The sequence below is a fragment of the Ischnura elegans genome, chromosome 6, assembly GCF_921293095.1.
Source record: "Ischnura elegans chromosome 6, ioIscEleg1.1, whole genome shotgun sequence".
Lineage (NCBI taxonomy): Eukaryota > Metazoa > Arthropoda > Insecta > Odonata > Coenagrionidae > Ischnura > Ischnura elegans.
Window position 1 is genome coordinate 119,619,067 of NC_060251.1, and position 13,026 is coordinate 119,632,092.

Consider the following 13,026-nt stretch of genomic DNA (forward strand, 5'->3'; position numbering starts at 1 on the left):
TGCATAAAAAATTTCCATTCGAAAAATTATTGCGGTAAAATTCCATGCTGATAGCGTAGGTTTTAAATAATTATTACGTAGTATTTGTAAGGTCTTGCGCTTTTTTCATGCAATCGTTAGCATTTTTTGTTTTCTAGTTTTTCTACTACGTTTATTTCTCAGTTTTTAATTTCTTTTTAGATTAATTACAGTTTTTCGTAAGTATCTCAATGTTTGCCTTTAATGTTTTGCTAGCATAGTTCAAAGCAATACATTTCAATTTAAGGAGCAAAATGAAATAGACGTTGGAGTATTTTAAAAACTACTCGACACCCGTTGTGCTTGAATCGATAGGAATGGTCTACATCGTACAATAATCCTAATGATGCTGTGAAATATGGAGGTACATATTCAAATGCAGTGTAACCAAAATTATTGTCCTCTTGCAGAAATTTTTTTCCCATGCCCATTGACTCAAAAATTTCGGAGATAATTTTTTCAACTAATTTTATAATTGATTATTAAGAATTGGGAATTTTATGTCGAAACTAAGTTACTTATTAAAATTTCTTTAATCCTTATCAACTGAAAGTTGCGAAATCATCCAAGACGGAAATAAAGGTATGCGTCACAACATTTAGACTTTACGTCGTGGAGTAATGAAAAACGACGCTATTTCAGTGTAAGCGCCAAAATATTGAATTAAATTGCGAATGTTTCTTACTTTCACTATCGAACGTAAAACAAAATTATTTTGTCATTAATTCTTGCTAAGGCGGAAAAAAATCATTCGCCATATTTTGAGTTATGATCGCTTGATGAAGAAAATCATTGAGGTACAAATGGTAGGCAAATACGGAAAAGAAAGACCTAAAATAAAATGTATAGAAAAGGTAAGTGAGGATATGAAAGAGAGGAGTAATGCAGATGAAAAAAAAATTTGCTGATGCATGAATTGAGTTGGGAGCTGCGTCAAACCAATCGTAGGATTGTTGACCGGTAATGATCATTATGTCTTTGTGCAAATATTTTTGCTACTGACTACAGGACATAATAAGCTTTTAATTTCCACTCGCTTCGTCATATCGTGTCGTCGGCGTGTAAAAGCGAAAGAAAAGGTCGTTGGTGAGTCATGCGGATTGGGCTAGGCTGCCCCGTGGCCACCAGGCGTTCGCATTGACCGAGTTCCTCCTCCTCCTTTTCTTCATCGAGGCAAACCAATGTCTCCTCAAGGCCAGAATTTTCGGCAAGAGTTTCCATTCTGTTCGATCCGTTTGGTGGAGGGACAAATCCTTTGGGACGTGACTAAGAAAGATCTCAAGTCGCGAAGGAGGATTTTGGGAAAGCTTGACGAGAGAGGCCATTGAGATCCGGCTCCGGGAGAGAATCCCGATTCCTTAAAATTCCGTCAGCAATTCATGGAAGCCCGAAAAACGGCGGACCAATAGCAGGTCGCCTGATCCCTACTACACGACATCGAACCCTGAAAACGATGGACAAGTAAGCTATCGAAACGTCGGCAGTTAAGGAGAAAGCCGGCTGCAAACCCGACAACAAACTTACTAAGCCAGAATTATTTGAAATGTGCCACTCATTCAATAATCCGTGATTCAATTCATGCGATAACTTGGATAGCTGATTTGATAGGAATGAAAGAACTCAGTACTTTTCCCCATGGTTTTATTGTCTTCTCCTTCACGTAAACGAACCGCAGTCTATAGCTGTAGCTGTCCTAGAGGACAATAAAACTGCATCAATTAGTAATGATATAAGTTGTTTTACTCCCAACCATGGAAAAATTCCTCAAAGTAAGGGTGCCGACGATTAATGATATTGGATAAGTCAGGGTAGAGCTCACGCCGGTCGTAGTCACAGGCTTATGAATATTATAATCTTTCACATTTATTCTCTTTCATTTTCCGAACCGCCTGGCACGGACTCCACTTTTAAGGTAGCATAAGGTTTTCAACCGGGAATCGAACTTAGTTACCTTCAATCGGCAATCAAACATAATACCTGTTTATGTACCATTCCTTCCAGCGTCTCCATATATCCCAGTATTTCCATTTTTTCTTCTTGGTTGCATTTCCAAGGATCTGCAAAACCTTGTGAAGGATTGAGAAAGATCCGAAAAAAATACGTGCTTCTCTCGCACTACTGGTCTAGAAAATTAGGCTTTTGTCCCTCCCCCCTTGGGCGCCTGATCGCTGTTCTCTCAATTGGAAAGAATTAAAGAGGGAATAATGTCTGAGGCCACAATGCGGTCGCGCGAAGGAGGAGGTCTGGATGGCACCACATACGGCACATTAAAGTGGCAATTATGGTAGACCATGGACACTTTAATGATCCATACTCACTCATGTGTAAATACGGTGACGTGGAATAATATTTAGGCCGTGTTCTATAGCGCCAATAACCAAGTTGACTTATATTTACTTCATAACGTAGGACAATGATTTCATGTGACAATGAACGAACTACCTGCAACGTTTGGAGGTACATCAGAGACCTCTATATTGCCTTACAATAACCACGGAGTAGAGTCGTCGCGGCCTACCAATGTCTGGCGCATCACTAATGGCGGAATGTGTTGAAGCGTAGGCCTCGAGGCGTGTGGAGTTTGTTTATTTACAATCTTCCAATTGAAATTAAAAAGAAATGGACAGTTTTTAAGCACCGAACATTTCCAATAACTCCATAAACGAATTTCACTTTATTTCCTACGTTCTCATAGTTTTCACGTTTCAAATGTTTATAAATTGGTTATCATAGACTCCGCATAGCGTTTAAACTCTCCTTGAATTCCCAAAACGATGTTCATACGTTCGATAAACTGTAAAAATACAATATCTGCCGCTTTTCTTATTAGACTTAAGTGTGTATATGTAAGTGTATGCATAAGACTTAAGTTTAGCCTAACAATGGTGGACATTGAGGAGGCGTGCACAACGACTCGACTTGGTGGCGGAGTAGTGTTGACAATGTAATCTAGAGGACTCTGGCGGTACGTAGTCCCACAATTGTCGTACGAGATCGTTGTCCTTCGTCATCGAGTGAACTTGATTATCGTCGCTTTCGAAAACTCCCTTAGATTCGGCCGTTGAAATCGCCGATTTCCTCGGGTGCTATGTTGCAGAGTCATCTGAATGCGTTGAATAAAGGCAGTTAGTGGTCTTTTGAATGCTGTATTCTTAACCAAATGGAGACGTATGTTTTTTAATCTATGAATGAATCAATTGATTCAATTTCATTCACGAAATGTTAAAATTGACGTTTATGGAAATTTGAAATTTACTGACCACGTTATTCGATGGAAATATTGGAAAACCGCAGAATATTCCGTTCAGAAAATTAAGTTTATTCAAAAAATGGAAGTTAGGCACCAGTAAATTCAGTCTTCTTGGAAACTTACGTCACTTCTTGAATCGTGTTATAAAATTCACCTATATTTTGCTGTATTTTCTGATGGCATTATTTACAATTTCCTTTCGCTATCATTTTAAAACGTTTTCCATGTATTCACAAAAAATTACCCAAATTTTAAGTTTATTACAATTTAATTGCACGAAAATGTGGTGTAATTCACCATATTACTTGCAAAGTGGACACATTGCTTGAATTATTTAACTTTCACCTTCATTTAAAATCTTATTCTAAAGTTAATCACATTCTGAACTTTAGTTAACCAAATGTAGGCTGTAATTGAGCGACCAAAATGAGTTTCATATGTCAAATTTCAATCGGTGATTTCTTGTAATGCATCGTCCCGAAAATTAGAATATTTGAATTCGCACTTTCTTACCTGAAGTTTCTTGAGGTGTAAAGTTTTTACTTTATTTTATACATTAATCTTCAGTTCCGCTTTATTTCCGCTTTTAATATAAATTAATCGTAACACTTAAATACTTTTTTTGAGCTGCAATTTTAAATTCTTTACATTGCTTTTTTTGCGTAATTAATAAATTGGATTAAAAAAGAAATTATTCACTGGTTTTAATTTGAAAATTTGCCGCCAAACTTCAAAGTGTGGGCACATCTATTGAGAAATCCATTCTTTCTCATTTCTTTATTATTATTATTATTATTATTATTGCATGAGTTAGAATATTTGTTGTGTCTTAAATGCGTGTGCTGGAAGTCTTCATAGCCTCTGCGGATTTTGTGGTTTTAGACCTTGTTATATGTGTTCTAGTTTGGTTTATTTGTGCTATCGGGTGAATCTTTACTGATAGATTCTGTGTGTCTGTTCGTGGATTTCTTAAATCAGCTGGAATATTTTATTTCTGCAAACTTAAAATTTTGTTTGCAATTCATTGGAGTGACTGTTATTAGCGACTCTTGTTTACGTATCCAAGTAACAACAATAGAGCATCATGTCTTTTGCCAAATGCAATGACCCTCTGCCAAAGGATGGTCTTTTTGTATGTTGTGATGGATGCAATGGATCCTTCCATTATAAATGCTCAAAAATATCTGAGAGCACCTGGAGAGCCAAATCAGCGAAAAAGAAGCTTGAGTGGAGATGCGGTGACTGCAGACGTTCAACTGTTTTCATCAACGACGAGTCACAGGAGGCCTCCTTTTCTGCTGTGAAAATTGCTGAAAAGGAACGTATAATGGATGTAAGCATAGGTGGAATGGAATCAGGAAGATCTTCAGGCAGTCGGAATAGTGATGTAAGTGGTCGCTTAGACAATATTGATAAGAATTTGTGTGAAATCACGCATAGCATTAATTTCATGAGTTCACGGTATGATGAGTTGTGTGAAAATATTAGGGTGGTCAAGGAACTCAAAGACATTATTTTTGATTTGAGGGATGAGTTAAATTGTAAAAATAAAGTGATTGATGATTTAAAAATTAGAGTGAATGAGCTGGAGCAAAACGCAATGATGGATAAGGTGGAAGTAGTTGGGATAGATTTAAATTATGTAGATACTTCTCCAATTGAATTAGTTAATAAGATAGCGAAATCGATTAAAATAGATAATCACAAAGATGATGATGTTCGAGATGCCTTTTTCGTAAATAATAAGTCCCCAAACAAAAAGTCTAAGCTGGTTATCTCCTTTACAAATAAAAAGGTTAAAGATGCATGGATAGATAAAAGAAAAGGGTTGGATAACAAAGATATTACTGAAGGGAAAATTAGTGGGAAAATTTTTATAAATGAAGCACTCACAGGTTATTATAAAAATCTCCTGTGGAAAACTAAGGAAAAGAGTAAAGAGAAAGGTTTTAGGTATGTTTGGGTCAAATTTGGAAAAATATTAGTAAAAAAAGATGAACATTCTCAAATCATCAGAATAAGGTCAGAAGATGACTTAAATAAATTTTGAAATTGCTAATAACTTGTGTGAATATAACTTTTTTTTTTAAATACTAAGTATAAGAATGGATTTGTTTTCTATCATAGATGATGATTACAGAGAATGTCATACGTATAATTTATCTGAAAGTTCAAAAATAGTTAAGACTTATGATGAAATGTGTTTACACTTGAATATACGAAGTCTCCGAAAAAATTTCAATGACTTACTTATTCTTTTGCATCAAATTAATATGAATAACTAAGTTGGAGTTGTGGTTTTAACGGAAGTTATTATAAAGGAAGAAGAAGTTGAGAACTTCCAAATACCGGGCTATGAAATGACATTTAAACTTAGAAATTTTGGCAGAGGAGGTGGCGTGTTAATCTATGTCTCTAATGATAAAATTTATCATTGTATTTCGGTTAATAGTATTTCTTATGAAGCGATCTCTTGTGTTGTAAATATATTAGGAGTAGATATAACTGTTATGGGACTGTATCGACCACCTAACCTCAAATTAAAAGATTTTTTAGAGGAATTTTTTGATGAAATTATGAAATTACGAACTAGAGATGTACTTATATGTGGAGATTTCAATATTAATTTCATGTCCAATCTTGGCACAGATATTAATGTTTACAAAGATGCATTAGCTCAAAGAGGATATATACAATTAATTAAAGAAAATACTAGGGAGGTGATAGTAGATGGAAATTTAGTTTCCTCATGCATTGATCATATACTCTACCGAGGGAATGCCTTTCATTGTGATGGGGTGATATTTCAGGCTTGCATATCGGATCATTATGCTGTAGCAGTTGGTATGGTTAAAAAAGATAATTTTCCCTCATTGAAATTGACTACTTTAAATAATACAATTTCTGAAACGTATGTTTGTGAAAAAACGGTGAAACAGCTGATTTCAAGCCTTGATTTAAACGATCTCCAAATGTTAGATTCGCAATCTCCTAATGATATATATCTAGAATTATCACGTCTGTTTCAAGGAATATACAGTAAAGCCATGAAAAAACGTTCTCGGAAGGATAATAAAGATAATAAAAAGACTTGGATTAATAAAGAAATACTTGAAAAAATTAAAGTTAGAGACTGCCTCTATAAGAGATGGAAAAATAGTCCCTCGAATTTGAGTTATAGAAGGGAGTATCAAACTTTTAGAAATCAAGTTAATAAAGAAATCTACCGAGCAAAAAATAGTTTTTACTATCATAGTATAATTCGTGCAGGTAATGATGCAAAAAAGATTTGGGAACTAGTTAAGTTAATAACCGGAGCAGATAAAAATAAGGGGCCTGATCATACCATTGTTAAATATTTCTCTGGTAAGATGAATTTAAAATCTGTGGTCAATCTCTTTGTAAAGCAGTACTCAAAAGATAACGAAGAGCTTAAAATAAATTGTTTGGAAGTTTTATACGAGTACAGTCCTGTTACAATAAATAATAGTATAGTGGTAAATTATGCAACTGAAAAAGATGTTAAAAATATTCTCAAGAATATTGAAAATAAAGGACCTGGAATTGATGGGATGAAAATTAAAGACTTAAAATCTAACAGCATCTTTATACCGGTTTAAAAAAAATTTATTAACACTAGTTTAGAAAATTCCATTGTTCCTGTTGAATTGAAAACAGCTATTGTTCGTCCGGTTTATAAAAGTGGAAATCACCTTCAAACACAGAACTATAGGCCCATATCTATCTTACCTTGTATGAGTAAAATATTAGAAAAATATGTGGCAGACATGCTGTTAAATTTTTTGGACAAAAATAGAGCAATTTTTGAGTATCAATATGGTTTTCAAAAAAAGAAAGGTACAAAGGATGCCTTAGAATACTTTTCAGAGAATATTCGAAATAATTTAGATAGAGGAAAGAATGTTGTAATAACTTACATTGATTATAAAAAGGCTTTCGATATGGTTGATCACACTTTGTTGCTTAAAAAATTATACAATATTGGAGTGAGAGGGTTGTTGCTTGATTGGTTTAAAGATTATTTATTTAATAGAAAGATGGTAGTGAAAGTTCAAAATGTTGTTAGTGATATTACCAGCATAAAAATGGGAGTGCCCCAAGGATCGATTCTGGGGCCAATTTTGTATTTAATTTATGTTAATGATATGCATGAATGTATTAAAAATTGTAATTTACTTTTGTACGCTGACGACACAGTCTTGATATCTAGTCATGTCAACTTCAAAAATGCCGTCAATAATATGCAGAATGATATCAATAATATGTTAAAATGGTCCCATGACAATAATTTAATTTTAAATGAAAAAAAATCTAAAACAATGCACATCACTTATCTTGTTTCTAATATTAAATCAGTAAATATTAAATCTCACGGTCATGAATGTCTACATTCCAACATGATAACTTGTAACTGTAATATTTTAGAACAAGTGAACGAATATAAATATTTGGGTTTGATTGTTGATTGTAATTTCACTTTTAATTCTCATGTATCAAAATTGAACCAAAAGCTCAGATGCATTATGTACAAATTTTATTATCTGAAGGACAGTGTCACGAAAAATGTACTCAAAATGATGTATCACGGTCTTTTTGAGAGCCTTCTCAGATATGGCCTTACTGTGTGGGGATCATGTGGTGTGACTAATATGAAAAGATTGAAGTCCAACCAAAAAAGGATTTTAAAAATGATTCATCAAACTAACTTTGAGGAAAATGGTGGATATTCAGGTGACTCGTATTTTAAAGACCTTGGTACATTACCACTTGATAAATTGTATCAGTACATATTAATAATTGATAATTATTTTAATAATAGATACAAAAGGAAAAGAAATATTAATAGTAATATCGATTTAAGGGCTTTAGGAATGTATGAGATTCCGCGATGTTATACGCATAAGGGTTGTAGGCAATTGAAAGTTGTTGTACCTAAACTGTTCAATAATTTGAAGAGCGAATTTAAAGAGTTAAAATCTTTGAGTGAAGTAAAAAGAAAAATTAAGACATGGATATTGTCTGGTTGTTGATAATGGAATGTAACAGTATTTTATATATTGATATGCTTAATTGCTATTAAGAATGTTTTTTTTTTATGTAAAAATTTGTTTGTTAGTGAAATTGTTAATTTAGTACTTTTTACAAGACACAAATTGTAATGCTTAAGTTGGCACCTGCTGACAAGCCAATTTCGGCTTAGCGGGACCAGAATGTTTGTTTTCATTTGTATATTTACACTGTTGTATAAACATTATTTCTTGTTTGTACATAGTTAAATGAATAAATAAATAAATAGTTACAATTTGGCAACTGGCCAGGTGGTTACATGTATATACAAAAAAGAAAAACACAACATCTCCACAAAGTCACATATCAACTTGACAGTTGTACAAATTTTAAAATTTAATTAAAATTTCTAAAAAAATTAATACTTTTTCAGCTTTTTCTTAAATATTTATACATTACTAGGAAAGGGCTCAAATAACTCTGCAGGCAATCTGTTCCAATCTTCAATTGTTTTATTCAGGTATGAAAATTTTTACTTCGAAACTGCATGGTAGCAAAAATCGCACTGAGCCTTCAAATTCCCCTCCTACTTTAGGCCTTTCATTTAGCTTGAAATTTGGTTTTGGAGCCTTGGTCTATTTTAAAGCTTAGTTATTGAATTATTTTGACCACGAATAACTTTTTCAAATCTGCTATTTCATCATTTACTCTAAATATATCCTGATGTGATATTTTTATGGACTGAAACCCATTACATTTTGAAGTTGCAAATTAGAAATAAAATGTCTAAGGGCTATATCATTTTAATGACTAACTTTAGCTGAAAATCGTCGGAAATTGTTATTGAAATTTAAATAAGGCTAAATACGAATACAAATGCATATACAACCTAATACCCTAGCATCAGAGTGCGCTGTTGAAGTAATAGCTGTGGTATTTTGAATTCTGCTTCCTCAAACAGATGGTGGCACACATTTTTTTCTATGAATGAATCATTAACCAAATCATAAGTGTGATAATTATGGAAATGGAAAATTTACTGACCACGTTTTCCATTGGTGTAGTCCGTTTAATCTCTAGAAAAATATTTGTCCTTGCTTGTGCGTGGTGGATAGGTGGATTTCTTAAATTATTTAATTTTTTAAAGTATGTGTGGTCTTGTTAATGTTGTAACATTGTCATTTAGCATTGTATAATATGAATTTTGTGTTTTTTTTTCCAGGTCGCTGTAATCCCGTGATTCACTCCGGTGGATACCTGCGGCGTTTTCTAATGACTTGAGGTAATGTGGGCTTATAATATTTTCATTTTCCATTTTGTCAAAAAAATATTCTTCTCATAGTTTTCTCCTTTCAACTGTGATTATCTTAAGGATTAACTGAGAAGGTAGAATGTACATGCAAATAGCACCTCTTGATTTTGCCTTGCGATTTGAACCCGGGCCCACGGCGTGGAAAGTCAACACTCTAACCAAAACAACAACATCATGAGTTCTTTCTAATCTTCGTTTTTCTCTTTCGTAAAATCGCTATGAGTGGATTCTTTTGGTGATGATTCTGATGGCGGATTCTATAAAGAAGCTGCCCGTATTCCTTAGTTTGCGATGCTGTTATTGTGTGGTGACCCTGGCAACTGCTTCAGTCCGTTCGCTGCTGCTGCAGAGGGTGAGAGAGAATGGAAGTAAGTAGGCCAAGAGGGGTCGCGCGAGGAGGTGTGAAAGGCATTGGGGCACACTGTTTGTTTTGAAACGGGAATGAAACGCAGGGCCGTGTTCAGTGATCGATGTGTACCGACTCACGGAGAGGATTGCCTTTCCCATCGAATGGCCTTGGGTTCACATCCGGGAGAAGCCCAGTTCACTGGTGGTTGATTTTGAGCTTAACAAGGTATGCTTGACGAGGCACCAGGAAACAGTACGTAATGTAATTGGTACGGGCAGTGGTACTGTATGATTCAGAAAGGTGTACCGCTATAAAAAATATTATCAGAAAATAATAGTGGTCCACGAGACCAACTGCTAATGGAGGATGGTGAAGAGGGAAAAATTGATGGAGAAGTCCTCAGAGGAATGTCAAGGGACAAGTATAGGGAGGACAGATCAACAAAGGTACAGGGAAGAAGAGCCTATCGGAGAAAGGAGAAGTGGTATGGGAGAGATAGAGATATGTGATAGTATAAAAGTAATTGCCCAAAGTTAAGCAAATTTAACAGCATATCGGGCTTCATCAGATCAAAAACTTCATAAAAAACATTTCAGACAAGGGTAAAACACTATTGAAAACGTGATCAGAGGATGGATATGTTCCCTTGTCGTCAATTGCCTTTAACACTTTGCTTGCCATGGACGTAATATTACGTCTTTCCATTTAATGGGCTTTGTATGCGTGAAGCCGTAATATTTCGCCCGTGGTACTTTTCCAGTTTACTGCTTAGGGGTTCTGTTTTTTCAAAAATCAACTGCCTGATGGAAAAAAGAGTTCACTTTATGTCTTGAGGACGAAAAGTCCTCTGTAGCTACCGGTATCCTCATCTTAGGCCACTTTTTGTGAAAATTCTTTGGGCCAATGGACCGTTCGTTTAGGGCGCATTGACCCTTTTTGTCATCCAGGATATATAATGCTTCGCTTGGAACAATGCTTTTTTATGATTTCCATGCTTTAAAGAGTTCAAATTGAGCGTATTAAAAATTATTATGCATGTTATGGCGATACATCATATGTTGCAACTTTTTTATTTTTCAAAAACAGTAGGTTTTCATTGTTAAATTATATATTTAAAAATTAGCAATAAATGTTATTCAACTAATTCATAAAGAAGAGAAAAGTCCATTTTTATTGAAATGAACATCGATATAAATATATTTTTGATGCTAATAAACTTTTCCTCGCTCTCATGGTTAAGACGCTTTTCCAAATCTACCTCTTCGCTTCTTCAAATCGATTTATTTCACGAGATCCACATTAATTTTTTGCAATATATTTTTTCAGAACTTTTGGATATTCACAAGCTTGTCTCCTGAAAGGTATCTTTTATCATAAAATAGCATGTTTTGCGATGGGGTCACTCTTGCTATTACCTCTACTTTACAACACTTATACCCAATCACCATAATCCCTTCTTGCTAATTAAAAATTAAATAAATGACGTGTAAGGAGATTGAATAATGGTCACTCTCGCTCTGTTTCCTCACTTTCTATTTTTAATTTCTTGCCCTCTTTAAAGGCCTCCCTTTCGTTTAAATATCTATTTCTCAATCGATGTAAGAAAAGCGTTTAATCAGGAATGTAATAAGTTAATAACAAGCGACTAAATCGCCAGCGATTATTTATAACGCTGCTCTCGCATTCTCGGAAATGTATGCATTGCGCTGTACGTGCGCTGATTCTGAGAGCGATTATTTTCGGTGAAATGGTGATGACGGAACGTATGACTTTTTACTCTCGAGAGCCTGGCCGCAGCTTAGCGAAGCAGTCATGACGGAGCGAAAGCGCCGTGCCGGCCGAATGACTCATTCGCAGCTTAAACCATATAAACTGCATTCGCAGGGAAAACAAAAGACTATCAATCGATGAATAGTCGCCCGTGATAAAAAAACACGGCGTGGTTTAAGGCAATTGTGCACTCGTTCTCAGCTCATTCCAATGTGTTACGCCATGCCTCCTCTCGCTGTGTATTCCCATGCCCGCATCCGAATTATCAGGTTTCGTAATGATATTCCGATTATGACAAATGCTCACCTCCATTATACCCTACATATCATTGTCCTCTTGTCTCACCCGCACGACCTGAATTACTCCACGAGCATTCCCAGAACGTCTGCAAGCTCACTGGTCGTCAAAACCACGTGCGATTTTCACGAATATTTAGCAATACCATCTCAAGATAATGAAGGAAATAGTTATATTTTGTATGCTTGAATTTTTAATGTGTTTTTCAAGTTCCATGAGTCGAATGCCTTTTCAGATAATACTGAATTCGAATATTTATCTGATAATTAACATCACTGTTCCACAACAATGCTAAGATTGGTTTGACGTAGCTCTCCACTCAATTTTCCCATCAGCTAGTCTTTTCACACCTACCTTTCATTCTTCCTTTCCTAATGTTTTATTCGCGGTCTTCTTTTCCGTTCTCCCATTCACTTGTGCCTCGATGACTGTCCTGCTGATGGGCCATTTCTCAGGTAATACTTTAAATTAGAATGGTTATATGCCTACTTTTAATTTTCATCGTGGTCCAACGCTACTTTCAACCAGTTTTGTGTCTCAATTACATTAGTGTTTCGTTGTAATTGACGTTGTTCCTAGGTTTAGACCTGCATATCCATCTGAGGCCTATTTAGTAATTCCGATTTTCAAATTATTATAACGTAAAATATATCTCGACAATTTTAGTTATGTACAAATATCAGGGCATAATTTGGCAATGCCATTCACTTAATTTATCGGCGGAACCTCCTTTAGCCACCAATTGCTCCTATTCTGGTAAGATCCCTTGGATCCCGCGGCTTTTCTCGAGACGTGGCGTAATTTGGGTGGATTCCGGCGCAAGTGAGTACATCCGGTCCTTTCAGTGGACGAAGGGTTCCGGCCAGGTGTTGCCGTGGAGGTTGGTGCGCCTGTGTTGCCATCACTGAACCACCCCTATGATATTTCGTATATTCGAGAGGTTGGCTATCCTGGAGGGAGAAGGAGGCGTAGCGGTTGTGATGTGGGCTTAATATTTCGTAG

General features: G+C 35.3%; 1 protein-coding gene across 3 annotated transcripts in view; it reads left to right on the forward strand.

Moving 5' to 3' along the window:
* Window positions 1–13,026, forward strand: part of LOC124161596 (mucin-19) — a 254,653-nt gene that overhangs the window by 91,724 nt on the left and 149,903 nt on the right. For all 3 annotated transcript variants that reach the window (XM_046537980.1, XM_046537979.1, XM_046537981.1), the window contains exon 2: window positions 9,519–9,578. The gene's annotated coding sequence lies outside the window, so the exon portion shown is untranslated. The remainder of the gene's footprint in view (window positions 1–9,518; window positions 9,579–13,026) is intronic.